The sequence below is a fragment of the Agelaius phoeniceus genome, chromosome 28 (genome assembly GCF_051311805.1).
Source record: "Agelaius phoeniceus isolate bAgePho1 chromosome 28, bAgePho1.hap1, whole genome shotgun sequence".
Lineage (NCBI taxonomy): Eukaryota > Metazoa > Chordata > Aves > Passeriformes > Icteridae > Agelaius > Agelaius phoeniceus.
In genome coordinates, this window is record NC_135292.1 from 6389567 (window position 1) to 6402224 (window position 12658).

Below are 12658 nucleotides of genomic sequence, written 5' to 3' on the forward strand. Positions count from 1 at the left end.
TTGGCTGAAATGTTTGAGAAATTATACTGGTGTTTGGTTTTGTGTTTAGTATATTTGTAATATGAATTGTTTAACTAAGAGGTGTTAGATTGCATGGTAGTTTCTTTAGATTTTTTTTTCTAAAGTACATTAGTCATCGAGTTAAAATTTTCAAAAGGTATTTCTTGATATATCATTTGTTTATTTATATACATTGGTAATATTATAGTAATAGTTATTGTTGGTTTGAGTTGAATCATAGTTGGAGCATTGTAAAGAAGAGTTGAGATTTTTTTTATTATAATTTATTTAATTTCAATTATTATTTCTTTGTTTATAATTTTATTGCAATTTGTTGAGGGGATAGGAAGGAAGTTCAAGGGCAGGAACATTTTTTCCTTGCTGGGAACTGGAATTCCAGACCCTGGGAGTGTGTGCAGGACCACACAGGCTGGGATCAAATATGGGCTGGGATCAAATATGGATTGGGATCACCTGGACTGGGATCACATGGATGGGGATCGTGTGGATCAGAACCCTCCAGACCAGGACAGAAATTCCACATTGCAGGCTCTTTGGGATCAGTTATTAGGTTAAAAGGGAAAATAATCTAGGTGTCAGTTCCTAATTGGATAGTTTAGTCTTAAAAGACCTTGGAACAAGAGATTGTTGGCCATTTTGTGCCTTCTAATGAAAAGCTGCTGAACTCCCAGTAATGAGGCTGTTTTACCGATAAGAAATAGTAAACACTTGAGTCTGAACATGAATTACTGTCTCAAGTGCCTTCAATCCACAGCCAGTGAAACCGACAACTGGTACCCCACAGCCTGAGGCACAACTTGTTAATGCTCTTTTCCCCTGGTGATTTTCTACTCCCGTCCAGACTCTGATAGCAAAGCCGTGCTGGTGACAAAAGATTGACCTTGGCATCCTGGGGCACTTTCTGGGTGGGTGTTTGAATCTGCTTTTCCAGGCCTCGGGCTGAGCAGGGTGAGGCCGAGGCCTGGGCCCCTCCAGGCGGCGCCAGGAGCGCCCGGGGCAGCGGCGAGGGGCGGCCCTGAGGGGCGGCACAGGGGGCATTTCCCCCGAGCGGGCGGGGAAAGGCGCCCTGGGCACAAGGGCAGGCACAAGGGCCCCGGCTCTCTGCAGTGCGGGCGGCCCAGCGCCGATCGCTGCTCCCGGAGCCGCTGCCAGGGCCGGGTCTCCTCCCCGCCGCTGACCCTGCACCTGCAGCGCTGCCTCCGCCTCTGCCGGGCTCCCCGGCACGGACGGCAAGGACGTGGACACGCTGCAGCAGGGGCCCAGCAGGGACACCCAGATGGTGCCAGGGCTGCAGCTCCTCTCCTGCAAGGAAAGGCTGACACAGCTCGGCTTCTTCAGCCTGGGAAAGAGACCCAGCCTTGATCCAGCTGTGGCCTTCCAGTACCTGAGGGCAACCCACAAGAAAGCTGGACAGGGACTTTGTACGGGGGCAGGCAAGGACAGGACAAGGGAGCATGGATCCAAATGGAGAGAGATTAGGTTTAGGTAAGGGATTTAGAAAAAAGACTCTCCTGGAACAGGTTGCCCAGAGAAGGTGGGCATGTCCCGTCCCTGACAGTGTTCAAGGCCAGGCTGCATGGAGCTCTAGACAAGCCGGTCCAGTGCAAGGGGTCCCCAGCCACAGCAGGGGGGTTGCAGCCATGGGATTTTCCAGATCCCTTCCAAGCCAAACCATGCCACGACTCCATGATTCTGGGATACTTCCCCTCCTCATCCTCTGGCAGAAAAAGAAACTTGGCCCCAAGTTCCACACTGCAGACCATGTCTTTTGACAGCCTGCAACTGTGTCAACAGAGACAGAGATGACATTACTGACACGATTTCCCTTTTCTACTTGAAAAGTAAATGCTCTGCTCCTGTCCACTCTGGCAAAATTGTCACAAGAGGCAATTGTTCCCCATGAAATGCTTGGTCTCATGCAAAGAAGAAAGAAACCAGAAGCCAACGGTTCGTTATTGCTACATTGTTTTCTTTGGTTACTTCTCTAATAGGAATGACTTTGGGGTGTGATTTGTTTGTTTCTCTCTTTCGTTCCTTGGGGCGCGTGGCGGCTCCTCCGTTGGGTTCGCGGGGGCAACGGAGGAACGGCCGCGAGCTCCGGCGGCTCCGCAGCAGCGGCAGCAGCAGCAGCGGTTCTCTTGATTGGTTTTCCACTCGACTTCCCACTCGCTCCCCATCCTCTTCTCCCTCTCACACTCACTCTACTCCCGTCCCATGCTGGGCCGTGCCGTCCGTGTTCCGCCTCTCCCAGCCCGGCTGATGCCGCGTCCCTCAAGGCGCCCCTCGGCAGGGCCGCCCCGTGCCCGCCCCTGCCCGGCCCGCCGTGGTTCCGCCTCGGCCGGGCTCTCTCCGTCCTGGCTGTGGCGCCGCTGGAAGAGCCGCTCGCTCTGGTGCTGGCGGAGCAGCGCGGGCTTTTGGCTGCGCCTGGCGCGGGCTCTGGCCCAGCCCCGGCCGAGGTCCCGGCCCCGAACGAAGCCCCTGCCGCGGTTCCGCCCGCAGCCACCCCGCTGCTGCCCGGCTTCCGCCCCGTGGCCGAGAGCGTGGCCGGCAGCCGCCCCGCTCCGAGCTCCGCCGCTCGCCAGCTCGGCCGCCGGCCCCAAGCCACCGCAGCCCGGGGCAGCTCGGCAAGCAGCAGCGCGCCGGGCGGGCGGGTGCCCCGGGCAGAAGAGCGGCAGCGCGGTGCCGCCCGCACGGGCGGAGAGGCCTCCCCTGGAGCAGCTCTAGCGGCAGGGCCCGCTGCTGGGCAGCGGCGGCTGCAGCAGCGTTTACTCCGGTCCCCGCCTCGCCGACGGCGCCCCGGGAAGAGACGGGGCCGGCTCGGAGGGCGGCGGCGGGCGGCAGGCGATGAGCTCAGCCCGCCGCTGGCCTTGGCTCACAGGCGGCCATCAAGCGAGTGTCCCGGGAGCGCATCTCGGAGTGGGCGCGGCTGGGGAGTGAGCGGGGCCAGCGGGAGGAGCCGGCGGGGCGGGCCGGGCGGGGCTGAGGCGAGGCCCGGCAGGGCGACAGCCGGAACGCTGCGAGGGCAGCGAGAGTGGAGTGAGCGGGGGCCGCGCAGCGCCCCGGGCCGGGCCATGGCGAGCCGCGGCGGGGCCGGGCAGGAGCTGCCCGAGGTGCGGCACAGCATCGGCGCCGCTGACGGCATCGCGGTCCCCCCGCAGCGCAAGGGCGCCCTTGTGCCCCTGGAGCTGGCGCTGCTGTGGAAGGTGTCGCGGCCTGGCTTCCGCGGAGTCGTGCGGCTCCTGGACTTGTTCGAGGTGCCCGAGGGCTTCGTGCTGCTCATGGAGCGTCCGCAGCGCTGTCAGCACCTCTGGTACTTCCTGCACGAGCGGCGGTTCCTGATGGAGCCCGTGGTGCGGGGGCTGTTCCGCCAGGTGCTGGAGGCCATGGGGCACTGCAGCAGCCGCGGCGTCCTGCACCCCCACATCAAGGCCGAGAACGTCCTCGTCGACCTGGCCACGGGTGAGGCGAAGCTCATCGACTTCGGCTGCGGCACGATCCTCCAGGACACGTTCTACACCCGGATGTCAGGTGAGCCCAAAGCCGGGGCCCAGCCGGGCAGCAGAGTTCCCCCCTTGCCTGGCAGAGGGGGAAGAGGGGGGGAAGGAAGGAGGGAAGGAAGGAGGGGGAATCCTTCTTCAGCCAGCTGCAGCCAGGTTGCTTTTTGGCAGGGCAGGGGCTGGCTGTTGTGGAACGGGAGCTGGCTGGGAGGGAGGGAGCAGCATGGGCCTGATGAGCTGCGCCCGTGTCCCATAGGAACGCTGGAGTACAGCCCACTGGAGTGGATCCTCTCTGGCTGCTACCATGGCCAGCCAGCCACCATCTGGTCCCTGGGCATCCTGTTCTATGAGCTGGTCTGTGGGCACCTTCCTTTACACACCAATGAGGACATCATCCGGGGCCAGCTCTTTTTCCTGCCCAAGAGTCTCAAGGTGGGGATGCGCCTTCAAGGCACGAGGGGAAGAACGGGACTGGGAGGGGCGGCTGGCACATAAGCGTCCTGCTCTTGCAGCTGGTGAGGAGGTGGATCTCCTGGGCTTAGCTGGAGGAGGTGGCACCTGTGCCTCTGTGCTGGTGTCCTCTGCAAGAGAGGATCGATAGGAAGCTTTTGGCTGCAGCTCTGAGCACTCCTGGTGTGGCCTGGGCGCTGTGGAATGTGGGAGAGCATGGACAGGAGCCTTGTCCCGCTGAGCTTTGTGGACACTTGGCTGGCTGAGAAAGGTCACGTCGACATAATACCCCGGTTAAGCAAGAAGGAGACAAGTCTAGAAGTCAGCAGTCAGTGTCCATATAAGGCAAGGACATTATGCCCTTGATGCAACAACAGGATAGGGAAGAGGCTCTTTTGCCAAAAATATGAAGAATAGTTTCAACAGAATAACCACAAGAATGCAGAAGGAGGCGTAGTTGGCCGATAAGTAACTAACCAATAATGAGCACTCCTTTGCAATATGTATGAGCTTTATTAACACCAATATAAATATGTGTGACTCTCAATAAAGTTCGAGACTTGCTGATCAGTCATATTGCATGCCACATTTCTCCTGCCGATCCAACACAAACCCAAACTCCAGCCCTGGGATACCCTATAAAAGCCCCACGGCCCTCCCTTTGCCCTGTCTTTCAGGGGTCAGAAATGGACTCTGGAGCTTTCTGAAACCCAGACCCGTCTCGTTTGTTCCCAGCACCGGCAGCTGCAGCCTCCCTGGACACCATGAACTCTGGAGAATGGGGGCAGCCAGTGGGGACAGGTCCTGGACTGCAAGATAAGTGTGTGTTCTGTTTGCCATCTGTCAGTGGTGGGGCAGTTATCTTCTGTTCATTGGGCAGTTTCTCTCTTCCACAACCAATCCTCCCTCTGGGGAGGTGTGTTCCATTAATAGGCCATTAATTATTAATTATTAATCTTCTGGTAATGGGCCACTGAGTGTCACTGCATGGCTGATTAAATGACATCATCCCATTGGGAGATGCTCCGCCCAGGGGGAGGAGCCAAGCATTCCTACCTGGATAGAATCTGAGATTTGGAACACTGTAGGCAGCCTTTTCCTGCTGGATTCCCAGAGGAGCAGCTGTCTTTCTTCTCCACAGGATTCCCAGAGGATCAGCCTTTTCCTCCTGGATTCCCAGAGGAGCAGCTGTCTTTCTTCTCCACGGGATTCCCAGAGGATCAGCCTTTTCCTCCTGGATTCCCAGAGGAGCAGCTGTCTTTCTTCTCCACGGGATTCCCAGAGGATCAGCCTTTTCCTCCTGGATTCCCAGAGGAGCAGCTGTCTTTCTTCTCCACGGGATTCCCAGAGGATCAGCCTTTTCCTCCTGGATTCCCAGAGGAAGGAAGATTCCCAGGCCCATCTACAGCAGCCCTGGACCTTCAGAGGAAAACTCCACCCTTCTCCAGGATCCCTGCTCCAACAGAGCCACACCTGGCACTGCAGGAGGGCTGCAGCCACCACTGAATGGGACTGCTGCCAGCACCCTGACCCACAGGGGGTCAGGTCCTGTTCTGACTCTGTCAGTGGGGTTTTTTTCGTTTGTACTACTGCATTTATATTTTTAATTTTTCCTAAAAAAGAACTGTTATTCCTATTCCCATATCTTTGCCTGAAAGCTCCTTAATTTCAAAATTATAACAATTCAGAGGGAGGGGTTTACATTTTCCATTCCAGGGGAGGCTCCTGCCTTCCTTAGCAGACACCTGGCTTTTCAAACCAAGACAATAACAAAGTTACTTTAACACCACAGATAGAAAATCCATTTTAATCTCTGCAAAAAGCCAATATTATGTGTCCATAACAATAAACCTCTTGCTGAGTGATGGTAGATGTCAAACTAACTTTGTTATAAAGATACAGTTTTTATTTCTGTTGTTAATTAAGCTTAGTGAAATAGCTGCTTGTGTTAAACTGCCTGCTTGGATGGGATAACATCCAATGCACCCAGGATGAGGACACCTGTACAGATCTGCCAACTATCAGCACTCCCTGTCTGAAGTGAGCTACACTTTGGGAACATCTCATGTTTCATGCATGCAGTAAGTGACAAGATGATTTAAAATGCTCATAAAATAAACAAGAAAGGTCATTTATGTTCCTCAAAATAACAACAACAACAACAACAACAACAACAAGTTCTGGTTTAATGAAAGGTGGAATCCATTGCTCTTAAGAGCAAAGATTCATAGCTGGAATAAAGAGTGTTCAGTCCAGCTGTTTCTACAATGAGGCCGTATTTCATCCCCCCTGAAAGTCCTTCATGTTTGCACAGAAAACTGTCCCTGCACAGCCCAATAAATTCCATCACTTCAGCTGGCCAAACAACCACTGTGGTCAAGTGGGGTCTGAGCAGCTTCCAGGATCCCAAGCAGCTTCAGAAGCTTCATTTTACACCTCCTCTTCTCCCAGTGAATACCCACCACCACCATCACTGTGGACCCATAGCTATGGATCACTGGCCTGGCCAGCACAGGGCTAATGTTTGCATCAGCCAGGAGGAGCTGCTCTGCCTGCCTGTCTGTCTTAGCCTCAGCCCTGAGACCCCAAATGCCTCCATTCTGGCCCAATCCTTCCTGGTGCTGAGCATAAGAACTCGTGCAGACAAGAGCAGGGAGGGAATCTCCCCAGCCGTTTGTCACCTCAGCAACAAGACCTTGGCACCAGGCTGTTATCTGTAGCAGAAAGCAGCAGCAGGAAGGAGGCACCAGATCACCAGCCCCAGGCCATGGCCCTGGTGCTGTCCTTACCAGTGATCAGTGTCTGCAGCTCTCCAGGAGCTCAGGGAGCAGGGATGCTCCTCACCATCTCATCTTACCCATGCACCCAAAGCCAAGGCCAGCTGTGTGCTCCTGCCCACCAGCACATGCCAAGGCACAGCGTGGGATTCTTGGGGAGGTGTCCTCTGCAGGGCCAGGAGCTGGACTTGGTGATCCTTGGGGGTCCTTTCCAGCCCAGGATATTTTGTGATTCTAAGGCTTTGGCCAGCCCAGGTTTCAGCCACCTCCCTGATCCAGGTGTGATTGACCCCAAACCAGATCCTGCCTCTGTCTACCCTCCAGTGCAAGGAACATGTTGCATCTACCCCAGCCCCCTGCTTGTGTCTGATGGAGCATGCTGACCTTTTCAACTTATTTCTTGGAGTATTAAAAAACATTATCTGACAAACAATAAAAAACAAAAAACAAAAAACAAAACAAAAAAAATCAAAAAAACCCCAAACCAAACCAAACCAAACCAAAAAACAAAACAAAACAAAAAAAAAAAAAAAGAAAAAAACAAACCAAAAAAAACAATAGACCAGCCCGAAGAAAATCAATTTGGGTAATGATGGCCTTTTGTTCCAGCTTATCCTGCACCAAACTCCATAGATGGTAACTCTGAACATTTCCCAGACCTTCACAGTAGAGCTTGGAACTGTCTCTCTGATTTCTTGGTTGTTTCATGACACGTGCATTTCTCCTATATAATCCCAGTGTTTTGCTTAGAAGCCATATTATAACTGGGAATCAATCTTCTTCATTTGAACATCTAGGACAGATTCACACATCATTTCACCATTAACAAGGATAGACTCAGCCTTGCAGATCTGTCAGGTTTCAAACCTGGCTGTGTTGTTTCAGTTCTTTGCTGCTGCTTGTGTTCTGTGAAAAAAAAACCAAAAAAACAAAAACCCCAGACTTTGGGACTTTCTGTTGCGGCTTGAAGAAGAACACAGGTTGTTTCATCACTGTTGTGAGACATGTGTTACCCGGCTCATTAATTCACAACAGTTCTTGTTTTCTCTGCCTTTTTCACGCTGATGTGATACATCTGTGAAGTCCAGGGTTGTACTGCAAGTGATTAATGCTGCAGTAAAGTCTGATAAACTGAGATTCCAACAAAAAAGTATGAAAAATGTAATCTCTAAAGTTCTGAAAGCTCACATGTGACAAAACCCATAAATCACCCCAGAAGCAGTCATTATGGTGAGTTACTAACTAGATTATGCAGCTGCATTTGTCATCATTTCCCATTACGTAGAGAATAAACCTGTCAGGCTGATTTATGGCAGAGGGCTCCACAAGATGGGAACTGGCACCTGTACTGTTCTGTGGAAACGATGAGAAATGCTGTGTCTGCTCAAGTGCTGAATGGAAAAGGAAGGAGGGGAGATAACTGTTCTTTGAAGGCACTGATTCAGGGACAAAGACTTCAGAGAGGAGTCATGCTTACACCCATGGGATGGCAGGAAGAGTATCCACCAACCTGTCCCAACAGCAGCAGCAGCATCAGAATGCGTTCTCCACAGGTGGAGGGAAGAGAGGAGAGAGGAGGTCTTTCGAGGGGACCAAAGTCAGTCATGGAGAAATCCTAGAAGCCTGGAATGGTTCGGGTCACAAGGGATCTGAAAAACCATCTTGTTCTAACCCCTGATGTGGGCCGTGACAAACTGAACAGCTGAATGCCTGGCTACTCAGGGGATACTCAAGGTTTTGGATTCCATGCCTGTGCATCTCCCGTGGAGCAGCTGGGTCTGCTGGGAGCAGATGGCATCCACCTGAGCTCAGAGTAGGCCAAAAGATGGGCAGATGTGGGACTGAGCAGGGCGAGGGACATCCCTGCACAGCAGCGCTCTGACAAGAGCAGCAGTGGCCTCCTCTCAGTGCCCTTCCCCGAGCAGCAGCCGCTGAACACCATGGTGGCTACACAGATGCTTTTGGCTCTGCAATCCCTTTGTGCTCAAAGGCCACGCTGGGCATTTCAGCTGGGCTGGAAGGTCTGGCTGGGCAGGGAACAGGCAAGAGGCACTGCTGGTGTGAGCTCCATGTGCTCACTGGGGACACAAGGAAGATTCTGTTCATCCAAAGGAAAACACAAGCAGCCAGTCCCTGCTAACACAGCAGTGCGACTCTGTCCAGAGCAGCTCAAATTCTCTGCCAGAACCATCCCCCTGCACCTTCTTGATCTGAAGGGGACTAGAAGTGGTTTCACTGCAGTTCTTCATTTCTGCTGTCTGATAATGGGAAGGTTTCAGAGAAGTCTTGGATGGACTGGATCAGGGAATAGTCAAGCAAGAAAAACATCACCCAACCCCACTCACAGAAGAACAAGTCCCATTAGGAAAAGCACCTCAGGTGTTTTCATAGTTGATAATATGTATCCTACTCAACATTATGGATTATAATCTTTTCCATTTGGAAACTTATCAGAGGGGACTTCTGCCTGCTTTGTGAAGGGAGCCCCTGGGGCCCATCCCCTCCCAGAGGGGCTGCACTTGCTGCCTGCCGGGGCTTTCATTGCTGGGCCCACTGGGAGCCCCTGAGCTGGGCCGGGCACCAAGGGCAGGGCTGGCCCGGCTGTGATGCCTCTGGCCCCTGTGACACCAGGGGCAGCGTGTCACAATGGGGGCAGCTGGAAAAGGCCCCCACAGGTAACGCTGGCCCAGCACAGCCTGGGCAAGCGGTGAGTGCGCACGTGGCGGGGCTGGGCCGGGCCAGGGCCAGGCCACAAGCGCCGCACCCGGGCCTGCATTGTCCCCCTGCACCCAGGGCCAGCCCCTGGGGCCGGCAGCTTGGCCGGGGCACGGGGCTGCTGCTGCTGGCCCACTGGCACAGGCCCTGCTGCCTGCCAGCTGCCCGGGGCCCTCTGCTTCTGCCCTCACATCCCTGCGCCTCCGGGCCTCACTTCAGCCCCCACAAGCTCCCTTGGCAGCCCCAGTGAAAGCCTTGTCTCTCTCCTCCTGCAGACCATGGCGCACAGAGCAGTCCTGGCTGTGCTTGTGCTGCTCCTCTTCCTGTTCCCACTTTCCGTGGTGCACAGATTTCACGGGGATGGGCAGCCCCGTGCAGAGGAGATGAAAGCGGCCCCCCCAGAGCCAGCTGAGCCTGGCTGGGGACCCTGGCTCCTGGCTGCCTTGCGCTACCTGCACCAGCTCTGGCAAATTGCTCAGCCGCTGCTCCTGCTTTTGGGCTGGTGGCTCAGGCGCAGAAGGGCAGCCACGAGGCAGAGAGCAGCGGCCCAGAGAGCTGAGGAAAAGGCCAGAAGGAGGAAGGTGGAAAGCGAGCGGAGAAGGCGGCTCCTTAGGAAGAGATTCAAAGACATGGAGCAAATGCGCCGGGCCACGAAAGAAATAGAAAAGCAAATGGCCAGGCTGATTGGAATGAATAGGGATACAAACAGGATGCTGAAGGTAGGCAGGGCAGGCTTTTGGAGGAGCACAGGCAGTGGCTGTGTGAAGAAAAGCTTCCTGCTGGAGATGCTCTCTGGGCCGGCCAAGGCGAGCCGCACATCTTTGTGAGCAGCCGGCGCACAGAGCTGCGCTTGCTGCCCAGCACAGCCCTGCGCCGGGGCACAGGCTCCGGGCTCCTGACACACCCTGCCCCTCTGCCCTCTCTCTCCTCACGGGATCTGTAGTAACTGCATCTATTTTAACCCTTTTCCATGCAGAGGCTTTGCATCTGCTCGGAGGAAAGCTCCATCTGAAGACATCGGGCCCAATGATTGGAGATTGATTCAGATTCTTAAATAGTTTTGAGATATTTAAAATGTTTTCTTTAAAAATAATTGTCTTTAGCAACATTTTCAAAACTTTTTATTACTATACTGTAGATTAATACTCTTGTAAGATAACATAAATATTTTAATAATAAGTAGGAATTAAATAATGGCACTTTTCCTTTATATTACATAGAACTTATAATTCATCAAAATTACCAAGAATTATTGCAGTTAACCAAACCTGAAGTATACTTTCTTTTTATCTAAACCAGCAAATGTTGCTTAATCTTCATGGTCCAATAATTATTTTGTGTCTTGTTTAATATTCATATATACAGTATATAGACTGTTGCTACGAATGCCTATAATCACAATTGGTTAATTTAAATTACACTCTCTGCCCTCCTGTCTCGGGAGGGTGACTTCCCTCAGGCAGCTGCAGTCCCTGTCAAGATGCAATAAAGGCAATGCCTGAACAAACGCTGTGTCTGTGAGTGTCCATGCTGGACTCAGGTGTCAGCTGTGGGGAATTCCTGACACAGGGGCACCACAGCAGCCCTTGGCCATGCAGAGGCTCCTTTCCTCCCCTGCAGCAGCTGCTCCTTTGGTGCTGTGATCCAGCCTCTGCTCTGCGCGATGCCAAATGCAAGAAAACCAGGAGTGCCACCACTCAGACTGTCACTCGGGTCCCTGCAGAGCTCAGGAGCCACCATGGCTGTGTAGGTGTGGAACCTGCAGTGGGCCATGACAGCAGGGACAGCAGGGAGAGGGGGACACAGCACAGCAATCACAGCCCGGCTGCCCTGGGACAGGCCCGGCAGGCAGACAGGACACGGGGCAGGCAGGAGTCCCCATCCTCTCTGTGCCCTCCTGAGCACAGGCACATAAGGGACAGGGGCAATGGGGACACAGCCGGCCCCTCTCCTCTGGGAATATCCCACCTGCCCAGGGGCCCTGACAGAACGCAGGGGCTGAGGCTCTGCAAGGGGAACCCAAGGGTGAGCAGGAGGACCTGCAAGTTACATCTGCCCACATTCTGCATGCAAACTGCTGTGTGGAGGAGAAAACCAGAGGGGCCTTGCCACAGCAGATCCCATCTGAGGGAAGTTGTTCTCTATTCCTGCACACGGGTGCCCCGTGCAACATGGAGCACATGAATGCACTTTGACACCAGATTCTCACCCCTGCTCGAGCGCTCTGGCACAGCAGGAGCGGCCATTCCCTAATAACACACGGGTTTGCAACTCTTGTGCAAAGCAACACAAATTGTCTCTCTCCTCCTGCAGACCATGGTGTCCAAATCAGTCCCTGCCCTGCTGGTGCTGCTCCTCTTCCACTTCCCACGGCCCGTGGTGATCAGTTGGGATGAGGATGCAGAGCTGGGCAAAGAGGGCCTGGAGCAGGCTACCCCAGAGGCACCCGAGCCTGCCTGGGGACCCCTGCTCTGGGCAGCCGGTCAGCAGGGGCCCTACTGGGCTGCTGCTGAGCTGCTCTTCCTGCCTTTCTTCCTCTGCCTCAGGCGCAGAAGGGCGGCCATGAAGCAGAGAGCAGCGGCCCGGAGAGCTGAAGAAGAGGCCAGAAGGCGCAGGATGGAAATGGAGCAGAGAAGGCTTCGCTTCAAGAGGACATGCAAAGACTTGAAGGAGATGTGGAGGACCATGAAGATGATCAAGAAGAAAATGGCCAGGCTGATTTGAATGAACAGCAAGGTGAGCTGGTTCCTGCTGTGCAGCTGAACTCATTGTGTTCAATCAGACTTCCTCTGCATGGATGTCATTGTAGTCAGATGAGAAATTGGCCCCTTAATTGGAATGCAGTGGTGCATAGAGCTGTAGTCTAATGTTTTAATGTAGCTGACCTGTGCCCTGATAGCAAGGGGTGTTTAACAAATCTGGTATTGCCAGAAGGCTTTTGTGACTCTCAGACTGTGCTCTGCACATGGAGCAGCAGAAGAATTAAGGCCAAATCCTCCCTCAGGATCTGGAGGATATCACACGTGGGTAAGGAGCTTTTGTAAGGAAGAATTGACTGTTCTTCTGTTCCACCAGGTGACCCTGAGCTCCAACATGGTGATGGAGTTCTACCAGAGAATGCTGGTGTACCTGGAGGGTGTTGGCAAGGGTGGGGCAGCCCTGATCATCACAGCCAGGTCCCAGCCCTTGCCTGGCTCC

At 53.9% G+C, this 12658-nt stretch overlaps 1 protein-coding gene across 1 annotated transcript in view; it reads left to right on the plus strand.

The window, feature by feature from the left end:
* Positions 1–12658, plus strand: part of LOC143696088 (uncharacterized) — a 392325-nt gene that overhangs the window by 74816 nt on the left and 304851 nt on the right. The gene's annotated exons all lie outside the window — the stretch shown is intronic.